This window comes from Charadrius vociferus, unplaced genomic scaffold, assembly GCF_000708025.1.
Source record: "Charadrius vociferus isolate BGI_N301 unplaced genomic scaffold, ASM70802v2 scaffold202, whole genome shotgun sequence".
NCBI lineage: Eukaryota > Metazoa > Chordata > Aves > Charadriiformes > Charadriidae > Charadrius > Charadrius vociferus.
Genome location: NW_009647242.1, coordinates 1546181 through 1567743, shown reverse-complemented (window position 1 = coordinate 1567743; position 21563 = coordinate 1546181).

Genomic DNA, 21563 nt, shown 5'->3' with positions numbered 1-21563 from the left:
AGTGTGAAAAGGAAGATTTTGCTCATTTCACTTCCACTGTTATCCTGCATCTAGGCGTGAATATAAATTTTTAAAGCCCTGCAGTATTAAAGCCATATATTTGTGTCAGCAAATTGTACATAATCTGTTTTGTAAATATTAGGAGCTCTAAACCCTTGGGCCAAATTCTGCTATGAGGTGCGCGCATACAACTCTGACAGTCTTCAGCTGAAGTTATGCTTGAAACAACAGAAAGCATAATTTGACTGAGCCAAATCCATTCCTTTTAGTAGCATAAAACATTGGAAGAATAAGTTGGGCTGAATTCTGATCTCAGATGCATTATTATAATTGAGATAATCATACAGTCAGCTAAGTTACTGTCATTTAAAAATGCACTAGTGAAACAGAGGAGAATTATAGCTGTTTGTTGTAGAGCCTTATAGAAAGATTTTTCTTGACGAGATGCTGAGTCTTCAAAGAGAACATTAAAACCTATGTTAAAAAAGTGAAATTCCTACCTATATCAAGAGTTTTGTGCATTTTGACATAATAGAACTACAAAATAGTACATCCTCGAACAGATCTCATAAACTATTTTTTCCTGTTCCCTCCACCAGAAGGATGAATCTGCGAAATAAGCTACACTGATGTGTGACTCAATGGTGTTACACCTCACTAGTGTGATTAATAAATGAGATTAGGATTTTCACCCATCGTATCCTGAATAAACTAAAACGGTATATTCCTCATCTGAAAACTTATGTTTCAGCACTGGCCTCCATCACTCTCTAATGGAACTTGCAGTTCTAGTGACGCATCTATATTCTCATGAAAAGGAAAAAAAAAAACCTCAAACCAACATTTCTCTATGATTTTTGAACCATCACATACTTCTATAATTCTTTAAGTCTCTGGAAAATTACCAGTTCCAGAGAAAAAGTAAAAGAGCTGAAGATTAAGTTTATCAAACAAGCCATCTTGCATACTTTTCCTCTGCATTACTGTAACAGAGCCTTCTAGTTCTCATTTTCTTGAGCAATAAAATGAACTATGTAGTTCTGGTTTAATATGGTCCTGAACTGAATGATTTGGTCTTTGGCACAGATTTTAAGGTGGAATTATTTAGATTTTTTTAATTTTCATTTTCAAAGAGAAAATGTCTTTATTTAGTCTCATTTTGTTGTTTGCAAAACTATCATGTGGATCTAGAACTGGATTTTAAAAACTGGGATCAAGAGCTGTCAGATCTAGGGTTGGGGAATGGGTTCATCTCCTTTTATCTCTGTGATTTATAGTGTTTTGTTCCAAGGGCATAAAGTGTTATTACAATTCAATGTGTGTTACTATTAAGGAAAGGGCAACCTATTAGGAAAAAGGCAGAAACCCCAATGTAATTTGAAAATAACACAGCATAACTGGTATTTCTTTAGAACAGGCTTATATGGAAGGGAACCAGAGGTTAATTGTGCAAAATAATATTACTGCACATCCAAATGCCATTTCTAAATGTTATAGTACATTAAAGTATACTGCAGTGAATTAATAGTCCTAACAGTGATGATAAGCATGAGTGGACTTGAGAAGGTATCCTGCAGCTGCTTTCTGTCAAATATAAGTAATACTAAGGAAATAAGTGTACGATTGCTTTTGATCAGAGTTAATGAGACATTAACAGTGAATAAAGTGACTTTAAACCAAAACTTCCTTATTGTATTTTAATAAAATGTTGTTGAACACTTTTTCTGTAGTGACAGAGATGGAATGACCTTGCAGAGGAATTTGGCAAGCCTGTGTAACGTACCGGTTGCTTCCCCATTTAAAGTATCACTAGTAGGGCTACCTCACACCAAGCAAATTTTCATCCAGCCTCGGTTGGGGCAACCTACTGATCTTTCCACACTTTGACGTCACTGTCAATGGTGGATATTGGTGTAGCATTCCCGGGATGTCTGTACCAGTATTCAGCAAAAGTTGAGTCAGTGCAACTGAGGTTGAACAAATAATTCTTGCCAACAGCCACATCGAACTAGTGGCTTTCAGCTGCTGAGGTGTTATGAGAAACAGCGTAGGAAATGGTGACCGAGCGTGTGTCCTGAGAGCCCTGTAGCTTTCAGTGTCGCCTGGCTCGTAGCGGTAGAGGTCATCTTTAAAGGAAGTTACGCAGTGCTGTGGAAGGATAAGTGGACTTTTATGAGAATTTTTCTAAGGTAACCAGAGGACTTTTATCTATTTCTTTTCAGAAAGCGTGGGGCACGTGCTCTGCTTTTGAAAAGTCTCCCCTGGAAAGACTCCAGAAATGTATTGGAAATTCTATATCTCCACGGCCCCTCCATGGCCCCGACGCTCATTGATGCTGGGCAGATATGAGGGAAGGACAGGGGCAAAGGGCTCTTGATGGATTGTGCAGTGTTTCAGGATATGTGAGGTTGTATTTATAAACCAGATCTGCAGAAACCCAGATTAGAGGAGTGCCAGCAAAGGCAGCGGTGCTCCAGGTAGCTGCACTGCCCAGTTTCTTTAAGAGAGAGATACAAAATTCACTCAGTGCGGTTCGGAGCTATGCGCTCCAAAATTTGGGTGAAGATTTCAGACATACTGAATAGAAGTGGCACAGAACTATCTACTATGGGAATAATGTGTTCTGCCAAAAGAAAAACTCTGAAGATTGGCACGCAAGTTACCATTGAATGATTGCTGGGAGAAACTTAAATTTCTCAAAGTTTCACTTGCCTCTATAATAAGGAAGTTCTCTCAAGCAATGAGGCACCACAATTTCCTTAGACTTTCATATATGTACTGATCTATTATTGGCTTAGGCAAAAAGGTACGGCATAAATAACTGCATTACAATGCAATGCACACTCTGGAAGGTTGTAATCGTAGACATAATTGTAACAGCAGGTCTATGTTGTCCAGCTAAATAGAAATCTGTAATTCAGACCATGCAGAATGGAGTGCGGTTTGTACCTCGTGGTATCATGAATCTAAGGTGGGAATTTTACTGTTACATTGCAACTTTCTTCACTGTGTGGTATTGCCATCAACTGCAAGGATAAGCTCTTATATCAATTCAGTGCTAATAGGACTCCCTGGTTATCATCACCCAAGTGTCTCCAGCCAATTAAAGTTTTTAACTTAGTCAATCCAGCATAAATATTCTTTAATACCAATTAACACAATCCATTCATCATTATGATAGTTTTACGATTGTGCCAGCTTTTGCAGACCTTGGAATACATACAGTACAGGAAAAAACCCACAGCCTGAATGAAACGTCAACTTGTTATTGAAATATCATCCTGATATTTTTACATGTAATGTGATATCAGAGAATGAATGAATGAATGCTCCAAGATAGATCTTCAATTAAACCTTCAGTTTTCATTCCTGAAAGACCACTGCCATACATTTTAGATTGTTTTGCCGTACTATATTATTAGAGCAAAATATATTATTTAGGCTATTTAAAGAAGGTATCTCTTCCCTTTAAGCACGTGGTACTGGGAGGGTTTGGGGGTATTTTTTCAGTCCCGGTTATATTACTTCCCCCAAACAAGATTGTAATTACAGTGTAAAGGAGAAAAAACAGATTTACGGTTTGACGACAGTGAAGGCAATAATCCTAACAAATAGAGGACAGAGCCTAATAAAAAACAGTTATGATTTTTGCCTCGTCCCTGACTATGTAATTTCCTTGTCCTATCTGTGGGAGGACACACATTGCCTGAGCTACTCCTGAGGCTCTCCAAAGTCATCTTTCACTCTTACATTTCAGCAGCAAGCACTTACAGCAAACTTTCATTCTATCTAACAGCTGCGTATTACCTAAGAAACCTCAGCTGCAGGATTGTTCAGTGTGATTCTTGGAACATAAAAATGATTGTTTTTCATTGAAATGTTCTGGTCCAATTTGACCCACTGAGACCAGCAAATAGCGAGTGCCTGAAATAAAGCATTTTCAGATGACAGGAGAAAGGGACTGGGAATTAGGAGACTGAGGGTATTAGTTCTTGCTCTGCCACTGCCTACCTCCACGACCTTGGCCAAACTGCTTGCTTTCTCACTGTTCCCTTCCCCTCTTCTCTCTACTTCACTTGCAAGCTTTCCATATTTGTTTGCGCAGAAAGTAGCACAGTGCAATTCCATGTAAGAAAGAACACATTTACAAAACCAGGCAGGCTTTCTCTCTCTCATTAATTTCGTCAGTCTCATGTTGTCATGGGGTTTGCTGGGGTTTTTTTTAGGCATGAGGATTTGGCATATCAGCTGCCGAAACTGTTCATTTTTGTTTTGGAAGAAAGTAATATTTTGGGTTTTGAGCCCACTCCCTCCTTCCTGATGAACCATGGCTCATGGCAGCAGCGGGTGTCTGCTCCTCCCCAAGCTGCCTCCCTCTCCTGGACCTACTTCACCACGACTGAGAGGGGAGTTTCTTCACCTGGCTTCAGGGAAACACTGCTTACTTGGCTCAGACATAATTCAAACATGAGTTTGGTAGAAAAATTACAAGGAAGGTAGAAACAGTAAAGACGTGAAGGCCCCCTCACACCTAGATTTCGCTGGGATTTGTATCCAGATAGGTTTTTAGCCTGCTGCAGTCATTCCCACATTTTGAGGACTCAGGTAGTTTTCCTCCATCACCAGATTGATTGAGATGGGGTGAATTTTAGCTCCTTCCCCAGGAACCTGGCTGGGTCACTAGAAAGGGTGAGTTCAGACAGGCCCTTTTCATCAGGCAAGAGAAAGCCACTTGAGACACTTATCTGATGAGGAATCTGATATCTTGCTTGATAAAGCCAAATCAGAGGAAGGCACAGCGGAAAGCAGAGCTCCTGCTATCTCACTGGAAGGAAACAATCTCCTTTTTCTAGATCTTTAGTCCTTGAATGATAGGAGAGCCCCAACATCAGGCTGGGGAGTAGCTGTGCAAAGGAGCAAGGGAGGAGATCTCAATAGGGCAGGGAGATGGTGGGGAGTGGGGTAGCAGGGACAGAGAAAACAGCCTTCCAGCAGGTGAAAACAATTAGGGAAGAAACTGTGACCTATCCTGCACAAGTTATTAACAGTCATTCCCTGATGATTTTTATTAATAAAATTGTGGCCTAATTATGCCACCTCACTTGAATTTTGTTTTACTTTCCGTGCTTCTGGGAAAAGAAGCAAAATATATTCAGGAGAAATGAGACGATGGTCCTGGAGACAAAAATCCCTGACATTTTTAAAGACATATTAACCAATATACTAGCAACTTTGCTCATGGGAAACCAGACAAAATAATGAAAACAAGGAAATGGAGACTAGAAAAAGAGAAGAAATGGAGCGAAAGGGAGAGCAGAGCAATGTGGAAGAAATGAAGGACACAGTGCAGCTTCTTAACTTGTAAGGGAAAAACATTATTGTCAAATACCGTGCATAACATGTACGAACAATGAATACTTGCTAAATCCTGTACAGAAGCGTGAAGGGTACAGAAAAGTCTGCCAATATGTCCTTTCCTAAAAAGATCCATCCAGCCAGGGCAAAATTATGCAGGCAGCCTCACAAAAGCATGCTCTGTGGAGGCCGGTTGTCTCCCCTCCTGTCCTCTGGTGTTACTAGAAGAAGAATTGGTAAAAAGTGGCTTTTTTGTTCTCAGCAGTGCAGTACACAGACATTAGTTTATGAAGGCTCATTCTGAATAGTCATACTGTAACCTCAACAGAGTCTTGGAAGCTGAGAAAGTTCAGAAACATTGCAGGTTGAAGATGTCCTTTTTTTTTTTTTTCATTTTATTTAGTTTTAGTTTGCAGCTTGCTTTTAAAAAGCCTTGCGTTACTATGGTTATAACTGTGATGGTCAAAGGACATGGGCAAGCTAAAATTTGCAGGTCTTTACTGGAAAAAAATAATACAGTGGGAAAAAGGAGATAATCTTCCTGGCGTACAAGCCCTTCCTGTCCACTTTTTCCAACTATACTGGTTGGTCTAATGAAAGACTCTACTCCCACCTACAAACCTTATCTCACTTGTGAAAAGATTGTAATTCATTTACCTCTCTAAAGGCCTCATAATACTATTTTTTTTCAATGCTGGAACAATCCTGAACAATGTGCCTGTGTATTTGATAGTCTTGATTTGAAGCACTAAAGGCAATTTGTGACATAACTCAGCGTTTGTTTTTTTTTTTTTCTTGGTCCCAAATGCATAGCTTAACTCACATAATCAGAAAGTGGATTTACAGAAGCCATTGCAGCTTTAATAGTTGAAGAAGCATTAGCAGTTTAGGAAAAGGTAGTAGATAAAAAGAGTGGGAATTTTAGAAAATGCTAATCCGTTTCCTTACTGAAACACACTTGCCTTGCCTGAGGCATCATTCCTAGGGAAAAAAAATAGAAAAAAAAAAGAAAAAACAAGCTGCATTAAGATTTAACTGCAGGGTTGAATTTAATTTTGTTTTATCACATTTGTACACAGGAAATGTGTGTGAATAACTAGTCCTTCCTGCAAAATGTATCATCAGAGCCTTGTCTCACATGTTTGTAATCGCTTATGCAAAGACTGGGGAATGTGATGTCCCAGCCCTGATAAACTGTGTTAAAATCCAGTATAAAATAAACTATTGCTAGTTAAAGTATTTGAGGAGATCAGCCTAAAACACATTCATTGCTGCTTGTGCAAGAACAGCTCCTCTGTTCAAACACCGGCAGAAAGTGAACACAAAAGAGGTATGTTGCTCAGCTGTGGTACATTGTTACAAATTATTTACATTTGGGGTGGAATCACATCCTGTTTTGTTTTTATGAGAGCATTAAGCATGTTTTTGATACCGGGTAAGTAGTGAAAACCAAAAATATTAAGGACATAACAATACATCCTAGGTACCTATTGCTGCAGTAGACAAGCGCCTCGGCAGATATGGATAACGGAGACAGAGACATTATAGATTCAGCTGTCATTTTGTTGTAACAGCTTACCTTCTAAACCTGTCTGGAAGAGAAAGGGAATAAACTGCTGTTTGACATGCATGCAAGAAAATTTGTTCTGCTGCTTATGTGCATGTAAGATTGAAGGATTTCTTTTGGGTTTATTATTAGCATAATCAGAAACATTGCACTCCATCATTTTGTTTTAGTAATCCTTGTTGTTGTTATAGGGACAAAATAAGCAGCGGGATAAATCCTTTGTTCACGTACATTGGGACAAAGCCAAAATAATCATGTTCATAACAGGTTTACTCTGGAGTTTACATTGGGGTAAACGAAATCAGAAAAGGTTGCAAACTTATATGTATTATGGACAGTAACGCATACCAAGTGAAGAAAATGCAGCGTTACCACTTGAACTCAGTTTTACCTTTCACAGCATTATTGGGCTGCTTTTTTGCTCATGTCAGCTGCTCAGAAGGCTAACATCTAGTAGAAAAAAACAAAGTGAATTTTATGTAACCAATATCTTTTAAGTCCTTGGATTTCCAGATTTCATGCTTCATCCAATGTGATTTCTTACGAGATCCAAAATCCACCACCTTTTAAATTGACAATATTATAGCTGAAGCAAAAGTTAAATAGAACTCCTAGGACTGGATTAGCATTTTTTCTGGCAAAGAGGTAAAATTATACTAACAAATTTTGCCAAGGACTCTGCTACGTGTACTTAGGGAGCAGGCAGTCTGAGAAGCAGTCGGTGCCTCCAGAGAAGTGGTTTGTCGTTGGCTGGGTGGTTCTAAATGTACCAGCTTGTTTAAATAGCAAATGATTTTAAATATGAAAGGAGGCTTCTTCCAAGAATTGTTATATTGAGCATCACAAAATTGCTGTTTTTTTTTTTTTTCCTTTTTCCCAGAGCTAACCTCCATCTGTTTCTGAAAGAGCTTAGCATTCATAAAGTAACAAATTATATTTCAGAGTGTAGCTCTTTATCACTCACCAGTTAATGGGGCTAAGAAAAGATTTCAGAAGATTCTTCCGACTGCAGCACAGGCTCCGAGGAAACAAAAGGAGCTGCCTGGAGATGTTGCGAAGGCATAGTTATTTGGTTATAACTTAACCTCTTGCAATCAGAAAGCAACAAAAGGACACATGGCATTTAGGTTGCTACAGAAAACGCTGGCATTAAGCTGGTCATATTTCAACGGGGTTCTGAAGACTGAAACGCTATTAGTCAAGCAACAGACTGCAAGGAATATAAAGAGAGAAAGCACTGAAAAAATGCAAGAGACCAATAGCAAAGGACAACATATTTTAGAGAATTCACAATTTTCAATTCCCCCCTCATGAAGCCGGAGAGTACAAGGAAGCAGCGATCGTTTGGTATATCATTGACCAAGTTATCTCAGGGACTTAGGGTTCTTCTCTGCATGTATCTGGAAGCATTGGAGAATTTAACTTTGTATTAAACACCCAACTCCAGTTTCTGCCTCTCGTTGGCTGTCCTTGTGGTGTTGATGGTTGGTTACTGTATATTCACGGCATAGGGGAGGCAATGGGCCACCTTCCCCATTACCTGGTTGTCTCTGGGCATACATACCACCGCTTAGCAGAACTCTTCTTTGTCTTACTACGGGCTGTTAGCAAATGTATTCCTGGTGCTTTTCAACTCTAGATGGTTAGTAATGAAACAATTCAGCCTCAGCCCTGAGATACCTTTTTGATCACAGTTTTGACAAAACCAATGCATTTCCACAGGAAGTGTCCACAAGGTGTTCTAAGTCCATAAACATTTTGTTGGGAATCTGCTGACCAGAGCTACCTAAAAAATAGAAACCTCTCCATATAGTTGCCTTTCCAGACTTACATTTTCCCTGTCCTTCCACATACGCATTGCAACACACTCTAAGTATGTGTCAGATACTATTTGCCTTTGGTTCCTTGTCTCAGTCAAGGCATTTGAAGGAAGGTCACCCAGTGGATAAATATTCAGTGCATCTTTCTTATCAAATCCTTCAGTGGGTAATCCTATGTGTTGGTTGGTCTGAACCTTGAATACTCCATAGAATTATTACTTTCTGAAAAGATTAACTTGTTTTAAAAATTATTTTAATTAGGGCAAAGAAATATATGTCTCCTTTAATCTCTTTGTCAATGGCTGAGCTCAGTAACAGAAATATTTGCTCCCTCCCACTCCCAAAATCAAGCTTCAGGCATAAAAACCCATTAAAAGATCGAGAAGTTAAAAGCAGCTGAAAACCTGGATCTGATAATAGACAATTTTCAGTGTAGCTGTCACTGCTGGTAATACGTTAATCCTTTTGTAAACACTCCCACACCTCTCTATGATGTACATAAATGAATACCACATATAGTAGATAATCACAAATGTTGTAACCATGACAGTTTTATTAGTGCTAATGATACTATTTTATAGATTCACAAAACATATGGCAAGCAGGTTAATACTTTTAAATTGGCTGAATCTCTCATGTTTGACAGTGCTATACTTGCCCTGAATTTCCAGAAGGATTTATTGCAGTTTTGGTCTCCCACCTTCAGGGCAACCACTTAGAAGTGCCCTGGAGGGGCTCAGTATTTAGCAGCAGATCAGCATTTCTAAGGGCAGCTCCTCCAAGGTAACTCACTTCACAGGAGTCAATGCATAACACATATATAGCACTGCCAAGAGCGTAAGAACAGCTGTGGTACTATTCAGCTGAAACGGGGAGAAAGGATGCATTTAAGGAGACACAATACATTTCTCTGGTTGACTTGGCATAACCTGATGCGATTTTCCTTTCAATTTGCTGCAGTCCCATATGTAAGTCAAACGGAGCAGTAACACGTGTATCTGCAGCAGCTGTAACAGTAAACTCACTTGGACATTGCTGGTTTGTTGAGGGTTTTTGACTAGTTGGTTGGGGTATTTTTTTTTTTTTATGTGCAACTTTTGCTATGATTTCAGGACAGTGACATCATTTTCTTAATTTTTTATAGGGTATATTTTGACCTGATGATGTGTTGCCCTTATGGTTCGACTGATGCATGTTTACTAGAACAGCACTAATGTTTTCCCATTCTTAGTAAACTGAGGGAAAATGAGAAAAGGAGGTAGGATCAAAACCCTACCAAACCTCCAAAGAGGTTATAAAAACTTGTTGCTGCATACCATCTTTTTACTGCTAGCATCCTTGATGCCCCTAAACCTTCTGGCTGCGCTACCCACACTCAGTTTGAAGATACAGTGGAAAGTCTCACCTTTCAGTCTAAAATAGCATCAGTCTTTTCCATTGTGAACATGGTCTGGAAGGCTAAAACCTTTATAAAAATCAGTTCACAGGGGTTAAGTGAGTGTCACTCAGCTTTTAGGTATCACATTGTGAAATTCCCATAAACAAGGGGAGGGGAGGAGGGGGAAATTTATTCTTTCAGCATTGCAAAAGCCATGGCCATGGGATGGCACCCTCCTGCTCTAGAAATGAGCAGTCCACTGGAAAGAGTTTAGGGTTAAGCAGATCAAGGGTGGTGATTCTGCCCCTCCACTCTCGTGAGACCCCACCTGGAGTACTGTGTCCATCTATGGAGCCCTCAGCACAGGAAAGACATGGCCCTGTCATACCAAGTCCAGAGGAGGGCCACGAAGATGATCAGAGGGTTGGAACACCTCTCCTAGTCAGACAGGCTGAGAGAGTTGGGGTTGTTCAGCATGGAGAAGAGAAGGCTCCAGGGAGATCTTATTGCTGCCTTCCAGTACTTAAAGGGGGGCTACAGGAAAGATGGAGACAGAATTTTTAGCAGGGACTGGTGCCATAGCACAAGGGGTAATGGCTTCAGACTAAAAGAGGAAAGATTTAGACTAGACATAAGGAAAAGATTTTTTACAATGAGGGTGGTGAAACACTGGTACAGGTTGCCCAGAGAGGTGGTAGATGCTCGGTCCCTGGAACCATTCAAGGTCAGGTTGGACGGGGCTCTGAGCAACCTGATCTAGCTGAAGATGTCCCTGCTCATTGCAGGGGGTTTGGACTAGATGACCTTTAAAGGTCCCTTCCAACCCAAACTATTCTATGATTCTATAAGAGGCAGCTGCCAAGGAGCTCTGAGGTGGTCACAGTCAGCAACCAGCACTCAAGAGATACTGTGGGAAATCCTTGCCTAGAAATCTTTCTGGCTTTACCAATTTGGCAGGAATTTCAAACCTGCTCTCGGAAACAGCAAGGCCCAGCCCCCCAATCATGGATGCCCATGGACTGAAAAAAGGGGGGAAATAAAGCCTTGCAGACTGTCCTGGCACGCTTTGTACAATTACAGCAGAAAGCACACAGCCTGCGCTGAGCAATTCTGCTGTTCTTTTGGGTAGCTACAGAAATGTCTGAGAGCGTCCTCCTCCTCCTCAGTGATCTCCCTCTTAAGTGTTTGGCAAACAAGAGTTTGCGTTGTTGCTAATGGTATATGATTTCTCATACCTTTTAAGTCTCCCACAGTGAGAATGGGGACAAACTCTAGAGACAGCAGTAAGAGTTTCTGAAATGTGAGTGATAAAGATGCTGAAGTCTGCAGATGTAAATGGTTTTGAATGAGGGAAACTGAAAATAAAACCAGTAGCAACTGAGGATACTTTTGGAGTTCTACAATTCTTATCCTTTGTGAGGGAGAAGAAAGCAGAAAGTTTATTTTATGCAAAATCAGAAGAAAGCTTTAGGCTTTTGATTTTTAAAAAGTAAACCTTATTATTATTATATAGTTAAAAGCTGAAAATAATAGCTTGTGAGAAACATTTTTTTCTCCAAAGCAACAAAAAACATAAAAAACCCAACTAAACTTAAAGTCCCTCTGTATCCAAAACTGAAAGCTTTGAATAGAGTAGTAAGACTAAATGGAAAGTGGTTTTTCACTAAACAGACAAAATGAATCATTTTAAAATTCAGTATATATGAGGGTAATTGCAAGAAACAAAAAATACAGGGGAAGAGAAGAATGAAAGAGAAGCATGAGCACATGTGCACATGTATGGGTGCACATATGTGTATGTCTTTGCAGATGAATTAGAAATCTACTAAAAATGCAATATACAATTAAGCCTACTGCTTTCTTGATGGATAAGGCAGTTGGACAGGAGCTGTCAGATGTTATGGGAAAATGTTTCCTTTGGAATGTTTCCTCTGGAAACATTTTAGCTGCCTCCACTGAATGCATTTCCCTCCACAAATACCTCATTTTCCATTTTAGTAAGGAGGGAAATTTTTTGCTTATTTTCTTGGAAAGCATTGACATGTACTTAGGCATACACTCTTGTTGTGGTTTAGGCCTTAGAGCTTTTAAGACTTAGAGCTTTAAGAAAATAATAACTACCTCATTCAGCAGCATTAGCACTACTACTGTTACTACTAAATTCCTGCTAAACAGATGTTTTGGTCGAATGTGATGCAGGAGTAAGTTTGCTTTTTATAAATCATGAAGATGGTGGATACACTTCCATGGATTTTCTGCCAGAGCTGTAGAGATAAAACAACAACCTCCACCACCAAAACTTAAGAAAAAAGAGCCCACAGAAATTCAGATTTTGCTGCATTTTGCTGGCATGTAAGAAAGTCTAACTGAAGTAAACCAGCAATGTTGGGTTTGATAACACTTAACCTGTCCTGAACGATGTCCATCACTGCCCTGATTGATAAGCACCACCAGCAAGCTTGTGTCTAGAGCTAAATTAGGCTGAGGCATCAGTGCAGTGAAAGGCATGGTTGCTACTCACATGAGGCTCCATGAGCAGGAGGAATGGGCTGACAGAAGCCTCATGAAGTTCAAAGGCAAATGCAAAGTCCTACCCCTGAGATGAGGTAATCCTATGCTGTAGCACAGGCTAGGGACTGGCAGAGAGGGAGCTCTGCAGAAAATCGCTTGAGGCCTTGATGGACAACAAATTGCACAAGAGTCAGCAATGCACCCTTGCAGCAACAGAGGTGGACCCCGTGTTGGGCTGCTTTAGCGCAGGCACAGCCAGCAGGCTGGCAAACGTCATTATTCCCCCCTACATGGTACTGGAGAGGCTGCACATGAAATACCAGGCTCAGTCCAGGGCCACTCAGTCCAAGAGAGTCATGGACAAGCTGGACCAAGTTCAGTGGAGGGCAATCAAGGTAGTTGGCAGCTGGAGGACATGACACGTGTAAAGGGCACTGGGGTTGCTTTGTCTGCAGAAAAGAAAGTCAAGGAGAGAGCTAACTACCTTCTAGTGCCTAAGGAGGAGTTATTGAGAAGGGAAACTGAACCCTTCGCAGAGGCACAAAGTGAACTACAATAACAAGTTGCATCCAGGGAAATTTGGACTGGATATAAAAAAAGTTTTTCTTCGCAGCAAAACTGTTGAAGTCCTGGAGCCAAGAAAGTTTGTGGAAACTCCACCACTGGGGATTTTTAAAGCTTGACAGGTAAAGGCCCCGAGCAACCATGATCTGACTTTGAAATAATTTCTGCTTTGTAGCAGGAGGTTGGACTAGTTGACCTCCAAAAGTCCCTTCTGATAGAACCTTTCTCTGATACTACACTTCTTTGAAATGATATATTTGCATGGGAAATTCAACTGTCCAGGATGAAAGAAAAGCAGAAGTTTACAAAATCTTATAAAACTGAGCAGAACTAATTAGAATTAGAAAACTGTTTCTATATTACCGCCCTAAACTCCTGATTCATATCCATATAGCTAATTTTGCTACTGCAAGCACTGCAAAGGCTAGTAGATAATGATCTAGATCCAGAAAGGAAGTTTAATGCAACGGTGTGGAGTGTGGGTCAGTCCAGGCACTGGGAGGCAGGAGACATCTATGTTTTCTGCCCTGCCAGTTGCTGGAGATTGATGAAATGCTGTGTCTGAATGCAGGTTTTCATCCTGACATTTTGGCTTGGGGCATGGAAAATTTGCGTCCTAATTCCATCTTACTCTGAAATGCAGTGAGGAGCTGCCTGTAGGCTCTCAGTGGAATAAGCATGTGGATCCGGGCTCTGAGAAGTGAGCTGCCTATGCCAGAAGATAGAGCAGAGATTTTGTGAGCAGAGCTGTGCCTTAGGTCTGCAGTCCTTGAGACAGGAAAAGTGGATAGAGAGCACTCACATGCCTCTCTCCTCCCGGGGTTTGCAGCCTGCCACCATCTGAAAGTGGGTATGGGCAGTCTTTCTTTCAGAAAGAGCTAAGCAAGGCAGAAGACACTTATCTTATTGTGTCTTTATACATTAGCATAGAGGTTAGTGAGCTTTTTGTGGAAGCAGAAGATACTTTCTCAAAAGCAATACCCTCCCTCCCACCCCAAATCTTGAAGAGTGTCTCATGTCTTAGGATGTGCCCTGTCAGTCTCCAGCTTTGTGAGGGAGGGAAAGGGAGACATTCCCTACCCCACTGCGAGAGCTCTCCAGCTGCTGAGAAAACAACAATTCATTTATTTATTTCTGAAAGGGAGAAAAAGGGAAGGAGGGTGGGAGGAAATTTGGTTTGATCACTTCTCAGAGGCTTATGTTCTGCAAATAAGCATACACACTTCTAATAAAGGCTGGGTCTGTGGTCCTTACTGGTTTTTGACCGGGTAATTACTTATGCAAAGACGTACACATACAACCCAGAAAGCATTAGTGATGTGCTTTGCTTTTAAGAGGCATGTTCACAGAAAGCAGCACCCCCAGGCTCAAGTACACAGCGACTAAGTGCAGGTGCAGCAACTCCATCCTTGCATGATCCCATGGCACCATCACCTTCTATATTTACATGAGGGCAAGAGGAGGAGATCATTCATTTCACAGGTTCAGCCAAGTCATTTCTTCAGGGGTGCTTCTTCAGGTGTATTCCACAGCGCAGGATGCAAGGGAGACTGCAGTGCTAGCTGAACATGTGAGTAGTGACTGTGCTACAGAAGAGGGATAGGAGTAATAGCTCCTGATATTCCTTAGTAAATATGTGCTTGAGTGATATTGCTGGTAAACCACTGCCTGTGCTAATGAGCAGTTCAGTGTTGTGTGGTTACCCTCCATTTTGGCAGCAGCAGCATAAACCAGAGCTATCTGCTTCTCATGAAATGGGAGGTCTAGCTGTTGAAGTCTCTAGACAACTAGCTCCAGTGTGTTTTAGGCTTTTTATGTTTTCCAAATTATACTGTGATTCCACTTTATCTACTAGACAGCATATTCACTTATGTGGCAAACTGAATGGAGAAATATTGTCTCTGTTACCAGCCACTTGATCTACTAATGCACTATGACTTCAACAATAGATTATTTCAGGTTTGTGATGCCAAATATATGCTTGCTCTGACTACAAATATAATACTGTGTAAACAGATTTGCCCTTTTCAACGGCCTTGTGCAACATTAGCAAATATTTTGCCTGCTTGTTAGCAATTCAGAAGTATTTATTGATTCAAGAAAATTCAGAATCCAAACTGATAACAATGAAGTTACCTGCAATGGGTGTTTTTTCCAAAAGACAGTACAAGATGGTTGGTTAAGAGATGGGAGTGAAATCCGTGCAGTCTTAAATTTGCATTTTCATGAACGTATGTCCTTACTTCCAGACTTCTATCAAATCTTCTTATGTTCTTCAAAACATGATGTACCACATCTTTTCCTTCACAGAGGTGAAGCCCTGAGCCTATCAAAGGAGGCGGGATGTGAACAAGGTTATATTTTTAAACGTCTTCACCAATGGGCTTCAAGCTCTAACTTGCCCCACTTACTCTGACAGCTTCAATGAACCTGGAAGTTCATTATTTCTTTTAAATTTATAAAAGCTGCATTCATATTATAAAGCAGAAGATAATCCTTGTGATTTAAGATAAATCCATAGGCAGTGCTCACTTTAGTTCTAATTCTAATTAGAATCTTCACATTTATTATGGAAAATGTAAGTTGTATGATTTAATTTTTCATACTGCCAACACTGACCATATTATTTCTGTATTATAAGTTTGCCTTTCACATATACAGCAATATAAAAAGGATTATTAACTTAAATCCTGTATTACAAACACTGATCCATACAGTGAAGCAATTACATTACAGCAGTTAAATATATGGGGGCATAGAGCTCTTCCCACCACAGTCAATAGCAATTTAGCCATTAACTTAAATGAAAGCAAGATTAGGTCTGTATTCTAAAAGAGGTAAAATGCATTTTTATAGCTACAGTTAATGACAATGTCAAAGTAAAAATAATGAGTCGAATCATTCATTGTGTACAACTGCTATCTAAAAAAAAACCAAACCAAACCAAAAATCCTTATTGCTAATGGCATTTATATCATCAATCAGAACATTTACAACATCTGGAGAAGGTAATAATTGCTTCAGCTTGGATCTAAACTTCAGCTTGGATTTAAATCCAAATAGCAATTAGCAGGGGCTTACCTTCATCAGATCTCAGAGACATCAAAACTCTGCAAGCTGCTGGGACTTGTGCCTACCAGCTCCCCACATGTGAGGAACCTGATGTGGTGGATGGGCTCCGAAAGTAGCAGTTGTAATGAGCCAGAGCTGCCTGTCTACACAACCTAGAGCACTCACTAGTTCTCCTTAAAAAGAGATGATGCTGCTTTCTTTCTGTTCGTTTACCTAAGGCTGAAAGCTCTCACCTTGGAAATCGGAAATCAAGGTTCAATTCTCTCCTCCGCTGTGACCCTGACAAAGGAGTGATTGGCATAACTCATACACTAGCTCATAAACTAATCTGGGGTAGAAGGTCCCTTTCCCCTTGCTGTTGAAGTAATACCATCATACACAAGAAGAAATGAGAAGGTGCAAAGTGAACACAAAAGGACCCACCTGTACATGCAGAGGCACCTACGTGGTCACCTAGAAGTGAGGTGAAGGAACCTACCTAAGAGGTTTCTTGCTAATGGCTCTCACAGGTGCATGAAACTCTTGTTAAAGATGAAATGTCTTCACCAACAAGTGCTAAGGCTTTCCGGCTTTTTTTCTCCTTTTTCTCCTTAGCTATACCATGCAATCAGCTTAAATTGAGCATGTAGCAGGATTCTCTGTGAGTTGAAAAATTAGAGTTTGATTTTCACAGGCTACGGTAGAGAAATGAACTTGTATTTCTCATAGCCAGTACTCTGACTTCTGCGTGGTGTTCCACTTTCTGATCACATCACGGCTTTCAACAATTTGAATCCAGATTTCTGGCTCCATCTCTATGTGAAGTAAATCCGTGCAACTTGTCTCTTAAATTATTTGTAAAACCAGGGACTAAAACCCAATAGCTTCCTAGAATGGTAACTGTAGGTCTAAAACAAAGGCTGGGAACTATTAGGAAACATAAACAAGGCTTGGCAGAATTGGGAGTTAAACGCTGGCTTCCAGCTCTGTGCAGATTCCTGGAGGCTATTAGGCATTTTGTATTTTTGCAGAACATTGCCTGTCTTTGCAGTGCAGGAGATGAGGCAGTCTATTCAGCCAACACGAAGAAAATCTGGCAAAGTCCAGTCTACCTAAGAGGAATGAAAATATCAATGTTTTCTGCCCGAAGGAAAAGCTTGAGATTAAGAACCAAAACACCCTTTTCCTGACTTTGAAAACAAACATTAGCAAGAGGTTTTTTAATGCTTGAAAATACCTCTTGTATTTCTTTCTTATGGACATTGCAGAAGAAATGAGTGGGTGGTGATGTATTCAAAGCATGTCTTGTCATGTCTAATTGGCTATATAAAGAAATTGAATGGCCTCCTTCTTCAAAAATATATAGCACATTAATAAGAAATTACTATTTTATTGATGGAACTGACTTTTATTGGCTAGGAGAAAAAAAAAAAAATTGTTCATGAAGCTAATCAAGACCCAGACTTTCCAAAATGTTACAGAGAACAATTGTCAGTCAGCTGTCTAAAGCATCCCTCAATCAATTAATTTAATAGAAACAATATCATTATAATAAAATATTGTAAAAGAATATGTCTCATAGTTTGAAAAAACGTGCCCGTGACTTTATTTTATATCTGTCCATGATTTGTCTTGGGCTTTTTTAATCTCACAAATGGAGACCATTCTCTTATGATAAAGTTCTAGCCAATTGACATTATCTCTTAATTATTTTTGTAACATATTCATTGCAGAATTTGTTCAAGTAAGAAGTTATTGTTTAATTTCCGTGATGGATGTGCTCATTTCATGAGTATTAGATTAGTGGAGAGTATACAATTTGTATTAACATGCATGTGTCATTAAAGAATATATTGTTTTCCAGCTGTCTTCAAACAATAGCATGCCTATGAGATACTGATTCACTTTTGCAACGTCTACTCATGTGGATAGTTCCAGTTAATATTCATGTGAGTAAGGATTACGTAATTAAATCTACAGTTTTTGCATTTATTTTGCTGTGTTCTGCCTGATTTTTTTCGTGTTCATTCTCTTAGAAAACACACGCACACAATTTTTTCTTGAGATTGCTTTCATAGTAAGATTAATTTTGATGCTAAATGCAGCCAGAAGCAAACCAAAAGGGCAACGCTTCTTGCCTAAGGAGAATGAACATTTCTGTGCTGTAAGGAACAGTCCTGCACTTCCAGGAAAACTGAAGGGAGGACCTAACGATAGGTCTTTCATTCCCTAAATCCCTTAATGTCAATTAACTCGTATAACAAACAACAGGACCAAACATTTACAGGGTGACAAAAGGGCACCACAGCTTTTTAGGATTTCACGCCAAATTAGTAGTTTAGATACTTTCCATTGTCCTAGCAGCCAGGAAGCCCCTGAACCCACAGCCATGGGCGTTCCCGATTCAGCCAGTCCATTGTTCCCATGTGCATCCCCAAGGATTGCGCTTTATCATTCTTGCCTTAAGGCTCATTTAGACTCACAATTCTGGAAGATGTGTGGGCTTCAGACAGACACAAAAATCTGTCCGTCTTAAATTGCTGGGGCAGAAATATGCTTCCAGCAAAAAACTACAAGGTGAAAGCGTTGAGGAAGGTAGTACTTCCAGTAATCCTGGTGCGCCCAGATCTAGACTGAGATATGCTGAATTTCACCGCATCACCCTGTAAGAAATTCAGGGCACAAAGGGACTCTGTGAAAGGATGATGGACAGCAAGTTTTGTCTCAAAATGACAGCAGTACATGATTATGGTTTTCCTCAACACAGAAGGTGGGAAGAACCCCTGACTTCCACAGCTTAGAAATAACATTAGTTACCAAAACAGGATTTAGCGCCTAATTTCAAAACTGTGATTGTGAACTCGGCACTCAACAGTCACTTAATCCTGGTGGCACCTTTACCAAGTACCTTCTTTTTGACCCCAAATGCTGGGAAGCTGGGGTCCAAAGAAGAGCAATGCTTCAACCACACAAGGGGTAAAAATTCCAGGATCTCAAGTCAGGATTGCTTTGATACTGTATCTTCCATGAAAGTTGCTCTTCTTTCTCTACAGTTCCACCGCTTCCACAGGAAGAGGTAAAAATAGGTATAGGCAATCTCAGCCTGGGGGGAAGGTTTCCTACTTCTCAGACAAATACAAAGTACGTGCGAGCATCCACACCTCACGTTCCACCCACATTCCAGAGAAAAACAGTGATCCATAGTCCAGCTCAAGCAAAGAAGAAACGTGGGTCACTACCCTCAGACAAGAGTCCCACCTGTCGGATCGAGAAGCACAGCAGATCTTGCCTGCAACTTTGGTTCAGGAGGCAGGACCTGAGCTCAGGGGTTGCGATCCAGACACCCCTCTGTGCCTGATGTTTCCAATTAACTGTTTTAGGCAGTTCCCATTCCCCTTGTGGGACACTCACCTCCCCAGTCTGAAACACCAAACTCTTTTTTTTTTTTTTTTTTTTTTTTCAGAAATGATGCCAGATGGAGGGGTTTGGTTTCCATGCAGGTGGCCAGACACCTCAGGGCTACACATTTTGGCACCAAGCCTGTGCTTTTTAACAGGGCAGAGTCCTGTTTGGGTAAACATTTGCCAGGATAGACATAAAGTGGTTGCAATTCCTCAGTTATTTTGATTTTAATGACTAAATTTCCGGTAAGTTTCCAGTTACCTTGATGTTAGTTGATTTTAGTGGAAGCTTTCAGGATAGGACTGCATTAAAAAAACAGCTCATGCATATGTAGCTAGTGGTAAATAAACAAGTATCTCTCTAATTAAAACACATCTAGCAAAGTCTAAACTAATTTAACATCTAAATGACTGATGATAAAGGGGTAAGGGAAACCCAGAAATGCTAGCCTTTTAAAAAATTGTTTGGTATAAGAATTATAAAATGAATGGAGATAAGCATCAAGGCATCTAGCATGAAAAACCAAATGAAAAAAATCACTGAGACAAAGTTATGGAAAGAGATAAAAGTTGGTGTGCGCTGCAAGTGAAAAGACATGGCAGAAACGTGCTCAGCTTCCCCAACATGCTATTAACATCTGAGAAAAACACTACTGAAATGTTACAAACTAATTAAATTGGGCATACAAGGGAACCAATGGGAATAAATTATTATGCAAATGCAAGATTTTCCCTACATTTTTTTTTAAAGCAACTGCTGGGAGTGGGTTTGGTGGGAAGCAAGGAGTGGGGTGGATGCTGAGCTGCCCAGGAGGACATGATCACACTGGGGGACCCCGGCGCTGCAGCATCGCGCTCGGGTGCGGATGGACCTGATCACAGAAAATGGGGTAAAATCCAGCAGAAGGAGGGGGGTTAGGATGGAAAAATGTACCTGAGACTTTCGACAAAGGGAAAAAAGAGACGGATGAAGGACTGCTAAAGCAACAGTGCCATCTGCCGCGTACTCCCCTATGGAAGCAAGCTGATTTTAGCTGTCTCCTGCTCTTGCTGTAGCAATGGCAGCAAATCTGAGAGCCCTCATGCAGCACTGAGCTGCGGAGGGCAGGATCAAACCCAGCCTTTCCCCTGGCCCAGCCTTGGTAGCCAAATGTGCATGCAGGCCTCCTGAAAAAAACATTTCTTGAGTGTCTTTAATAAAGATGTTGCCTGTTTAAAAAAAAATAAAGAAAAAGAAAAAGAAAAAAAAAAGAGGGTTTCTTTCTCTTGGCATAGCAGGATCCCATGCTCAGACACTCGGTGAAGGATCAGTCCACTATAAAGCAGTCCATCAGTGAGACAGACATCGTGAATGTGCAAACAGCTGCTGTCCAACCTTTTTTCTATCCTGTATTTCTGCCACCTTGTAAAAGAGCTTTCTGTTACTTGTGCAAATCTGGTGTTGGTTTCAATCCATATTATTTTTATGCACAGTTCTTTTCACTGTGTTCATTACATCTCTGAATGCCTTTATACATTATATTATCTGAAGCAATTATAACAGAAAAGTCTAATCAATATTATGAATTTTTATAACGCCTTTCATCAGTAGCTCTCAAAACTCATTTCTAAAGATTGAACCTGACAGAACTCATAAAATACAGGTGCAGTCACTCTGTAAAAAATTCGGGTGGATTTAAGTCTGTAATCCACATATCCATGTTTATGCATCTAATATTTTTAGCTCTTACTCAAACACCTTATTTTTTTAAAGAGTTCAGCCAAAACATGTCCAGGACAGTTTAAGAATGGAGTTTTGATAAGGTGATTCCCTGTCCTATGACCTCTCTCTGTATGCTCAACTTACTCCTTAAGGATATTTTGCAGGATGGATAGCCTAACACCAGTAGGCCGGGCAGTATTCTATTTAATAGGTT